The sequence below is a fragment of the Sinocyclocheilus anshuiensis genome, unplaced genomic scaffold, assembly GCF_001515605.1.
Source record: "Sinocyclocheilus anshuiensis isolate Anshui unplaced genomic scaffold, SAMN03320099.WGS_v1.1 scaffold36, whole genome shotgun sequence".
In the NCBI taxonomy this organism is placed as follows: Eukaryota; Metazoa; Chordata; class Actinopteri; order Cypriniformes; family Cyprinidae; genus Sinocyclocheilus; species Sinocyclocheilus anshuiensis.
Window position 1 is genome coordinate 519,199 of NW_015554072.1, and position 5,461 is coordinate 524,659.

The following is a 5,461-nucleotide window of genomic DNA, read 5'->3' on the forward strand; positions in this document are numbered from 1 at the left end:
AAGTAATATTGTGAAATATTACTAGTAACATTGCCAGAAAAAGAAAGCAAGGCGGCAGTATGAGCAGGAAGTCAATATGAGTCCTTACAGACCTGGATGTACTTCATGAAGCGATGGCATTTGCCACAGCGAGAGAGAGGTTTCCCAGTATCGGCGATGGGAGAGAAGGACACTTCCATCAGCTCATCCATGCCTGTTAAAAACATTCCGAGCATATTTTAAGTGTCAATAATTAGCAAAAACAAAGTGACGCACATTGATAAGTGATCAGTAATGTTAAAACAACATCTCTAATGCCAACTTTACACTGCAAAGGTGGCACAGAAGCACTTCTGAAGTGGCATTCAGGTGTTTAATGATAGGGGATAAATGTATTTACACAGCAATCAAAACTATATACTTTGACACTTTGGGCTGAGGTTGGTCTGAAAAGGCATAATTTAGTCTAACTTTTATGCAGCATTGTGTATTTAAACTAAATTTTGTAGGAACTGTCCAGTCATAACTCGACTGCATAAAGACACCTTGAGTTTGATAAACAATTTATGCCAATCCATTCCTAAGCCTATGAAGCCTACTGTTTCATATTTTATAAATGAATTTCTCAGAATGGCCTCTAAATTATCAACATGATCAAAATTTTGCTGAAAAACCTTTTGTACACAATCTACTACATGCTTTCTGACATCTGATTGATAGTTAATACTTTAAGTAAAAGGACATCATAATATCATTATAAAAATGTCCACCTTTAGGTCGAGGCACACATATCTATAATCTACACAGATTTTAAAGTAAACATAAGAATAACATTTATATTTGTAGTAATATTTTAAGATGAACACTTACTGGACTGAAGCAACTTAGGTGTCAGGGTTGGGGATGAAGGATGGAGCGAGGACTCAATAGTGCGGGAAGATAAGGGCTTTATTAATAAAATAAAACAAAACAAAACAGACAACAAAAACTACCCCGTGGGGGAAAAACAGGCTGGCAAGGCTAGGCAAGGCAGGATCTGGACACGACACGACAGGACAGGACACATCCAGGGAGATATGGTGACGAACTGACCCAGGACTGCAAAACACAGGGAGAATAAATGGAGAGCAAATGAGGAGGGTAACGAGGGAACACATGTGGGGCAAATTAACCAATAATCAGGTAACAAGATGGGTGGGGTCAAGACAATTGCCTGAGTGCCGGGATCCGAACACCACGCTCCAACATGAAACAGTACACACAGACGAGAGCGCATGGCTCGAGCACTCTCGAAGCCGCACGCTCACATGAAAACAATGACATGACGGGAGTGTCAGGGCTCTGTCAAGGCTGGCAAGGCTAGGCAAGGCAGAATCTGGACACGACACGACACGACACGACAGGACAGGACACATCCAGGGAGATATGGTGACCAACTGACCCAGGACTGCAAAACACAGGGAGAATAAATGGAGAGCAAATGAGGAGGGTAACACGGCCGAGCGAACTCGAGACCGCACGCTCCCACAACAGACAGAACATGGAGCGCGAGTGTCCGGACCCCGAAACGAAACCGAAACTCAAGACCTGAGTGCCGGGATCCGAACACCACGCTCCAACATGAAACAGTACACGCAGACGAGAGCGCACGGCTCGAGCACTCTCGAAGCCGCACGCTCACATGAAAACAATGACATGACGGGAGTGTCAGGGCTCTGTCACAAAACCATGAATTACATTAGACCGAAGTGACAGAACCCTGACATTAGGTTTACTTGATTTCCATACATCACTTTCATTTTTCCAAAAATCATGTTAAAATGTGAGTATCAAATATGATTATCAGGCTTTTGAGAAATGTTTATTTGTTCATTTCTCAATCATCATTGTATTGCTTTGCACTATATGTTTTGCCCCTTTGAGCTTTGATCATAAAACTAAGTATTTAATCTACTAACTACTAAGATATTATATTGGGAGATACAGAGTGACAAATGATAATTATATGCATCTTAATTAAGCAGTCTGTTATACTGTTATAAAGATCTCAATGATTTACATCACAAGCAATCAGAATTTCATGGCAATATAATTATCAGCAACTGCACCAAATTGCATATTTTTTTTGCTAAGTCTGGGACTCTGAATAGAACTGAGGGTTTTTTTTCCCTCATTGAGGAATGTCCTTCATAGGCTTTACAAGGTTAAAATATATTTCAATGCATCAAAAAAGCAGTTCAGGACTAGGTTCACTGGGAATAAACCTCACATAAACATGGAGTTTCTCTGAGAACTTTCTAAAATTTATTTTAAATATGGTACAGAAATACAGCAATAAACTAATTCTTTGCATAGGTTCATTGTGGAACATTACCTGCAATGGAGTCCACGAAGTAGTGGAACTTCCTCTTGAAGATGTCCAGAGTGTGCTGTAAGACCTGGTGGAAGTTTGCCTTTCCTAAAGATATCAGATTCAGCTGTTTTTCCACAGCGCTGCGGATTGTGGGCAGCACCAAATCTGCATCTAACACACACACACACAGATGTGCAAGGAAAAAGATAAGCATAACAAATTAGTCATGCACACACCAACTAAATACTTGAGGTTGAAATGTTTTTCCTTACCAATCTTATAGTAACCGTGAACCAGAACAATCCCCAGGTTGGTGGGTTTGAGTTTGCGGCCACTTTCAACCGTCACATAGTTCCTCTGGCAGATGTTGTTAATGTGGACAGGGATGCTGGCATCCGTACCTAGTGACAGAATCATTTGTTAATGCAGTCCACATAATAACTTAAAAAATATATATATAGATTATAAAAACTAAAATAAAAAAATAAAAAAAAAGAGGTCTACAATTAAATGTTTTTCGAAATATTCCACTTTATTCTGACTAAATTATCAACCAAAATACCATTATAAAAATGGCAAAAACATGTCAAACTATAACCAAACATTAGACTTAAAAAACAAAAAATAAATGAATACTTTTACTTGGCAAGGGCGCATTAAATTGATCAAAAGTGGCTGTAAAGACTTATTATTAAATATTTCTATTTCAAATAAATGTTGTTCTCTTGAACTTTCTACTCATCATCCTGAATCCTGAAAAAAGTAATTACAGTTAAAAATATTAAGCAGAACTGTTTTCAACATTGATAATAATAAGAAGAAATATTTCTTAGAGTAGCAAATCAGCATATTTTGAATTCTAACGGATCATGTGACACTGAAGACTGCAGTAATGATGATGAAAATTCAGCTTTGATCACAGGAATAAATTACATTTTAAAATATATACAGACTTATTATTAAATATTTCTATTTCAAATAAATGTTGTTCTCTTGAACTTTCTACTCATCATCCTGAATCCTGAAAAAAGTAATTACAGTTAAAAATATTAAGCAGAACTGTTTTCAACATTGATAATAATAAGAAGAAATATTTCTTAGAGTAGCAAATCAGCATATTTTGAATTCTAAAGGATCATGTGACACTAAAGACTGCAGTAATGATGATGAAAATTCAGCTTTGATCACAGGAATAGATTACATTTTAAAATATATACAAATAGAAAACAGTTCTTTTAAACTGCATTTCACAATGTAATTGTTGTACTTTATTTTTGATCACATAAATGTGATCAAAAATAAAAGACTTGTTTCAATAATTGTAAATGGCATATTTATTCATTAATTCACAAAAACTTGTATCAACATAAAAAATTAATCCCAAAAACAATTTTTTTTTTTAAATATTCCTTGATGTGAAAACCTGAAATAACAGCAAATAATGAATAATGAAGTATGAAACACTTTTCATAAGTCATTGTGCTGTGAATTCTACATGCTTTTGAGACTTGTAATTAATTTACAGTGTTTTAGAGACAAAAACAACACACAAAAAACAAAAACACTAACATTGTAAGTGCACATCAGGGATAAAATGATGTGCAATGACCTGCTTAAATTGACTCTCTTCTGTGAACTTGTTTTCTGAAGAATCTGTTCAGAAACCGATCGTACCGATGCCGTGTTTCTCCATGAGCGTGATGAGCTCGGCCTCAGTCAGGTAGTCTGGTGGATTGGTCTGTTTCTCCAGTAGTTTGACCTCGTCCACTGTAAATGTGTCTCCTCTCTCACACACCGGCAAGGCCTCTTCCTGTGCAATACCCTGCCAGGGCATCACATCAGTGTAACCTGATTGCAAGAAATATTAATAAGCATCAGCTCTCCACTAGAAAATACTTTTAAAATGGCAAAAGTAAAAAAACATTAATAAAAATTAATCTGAAGACTACACATACCAGCAGAGATGAGTGTCTTCCCGCTGCATGTGAAGCTCTCTGTGGCGATGCTGAAGGAAATCGTGGTCTGCAGATATTTACAGTCGGGACTGACCGTCGCGATGAAGTGCCGTGTGATGTAATCATACAGACGCCAGCCATTGCTGCCTGCAGAGACAAAAAGATATTTGGCATTTTATAGCTCTGTTGTCTTAGATCTGTCTTGGATTCTAGAGTTAGGATATTCCTGCAATATGGCCTCTGAACTGCATTTGGTTCATAGTTACATTACCATTCAAAAGTCTGGTGTGGGTACGATTTTTTAAATGTTTTAGATTTTTGTATTCGCCAAGGCTGCATTTATTTGACCAAAAATATAGTAAAAAAAAAAGTAATATTATTACAATTTATTAAAATAACTGTTTTCTATTTTAATATATTTAAAAATGTTGTTTATTCCTGTGATGCAAAGCATTATTACTTCAGTCTTCAGTGTTACATGATTCTTCAGAAATCATTCTAATATGCTGATTTGATGCTCAAGAAACATTTCTTATTATTATCAATGATGCTGCTTAATATTTTTGTGTAAAATGTCATTTAATGAATAGAAAGTTCAAAACAACATTTATTTGAAATAGAAATCTGTTACATTATAAATATCTTTATTGTCACTTTTGATCAATTTGATGCATCCTTGCTGAATAAAATATTTATTTCTTTAACCAAAAAAAACATACGGGACCGCCATATTTTTGAATGGAAGTGTATATACACTACGGGTCAAAAGTTTGGGATCAGAATGATTTTTAATGTTTTTTACAGGAGTTTCTTATGCTCATCAAAGCTGCATTTATTTGATCAAAAATACAGGAAAAATGTAATATTGTGAAATATTATTATGATGTAAAATAACGTTTTTCTATTTTAATATACATTCAAATCTAATTTATTCCTGTGACGCAAAGCTGAATTTTCAGCAGCATTACTCCAGTCTTCAGTGTCACATGATCCTTCAGAAATCATTCTAATATGCGGATTTATTATCAGGGCTGGAAACTGTCGTGCTGCTTAATATTTTTTTGGAACCTGTGATACTTTTTTTCAGGATTCTTTGATGAACAAAAAGTTAAAAAGAAGAGCATTTATTTAAAATAGAAATCTTTTCTAACAATATACACTACAGTTCAAAAGT

At 35.5% G+C, this 5,461-nt stretch overlaps 1 pseudogene; it reads right to left on the reverse strand.

Moving 5' to 3' along the window:
• LOC107668763 (DNA topoisomerase 3-beta-1-like) overlaps positions 1–5,461 on the reverse strand; it is a 19,551-nt pseudogene that overhangs the window by 5,299 nt on the left and 8,791 nt on the right.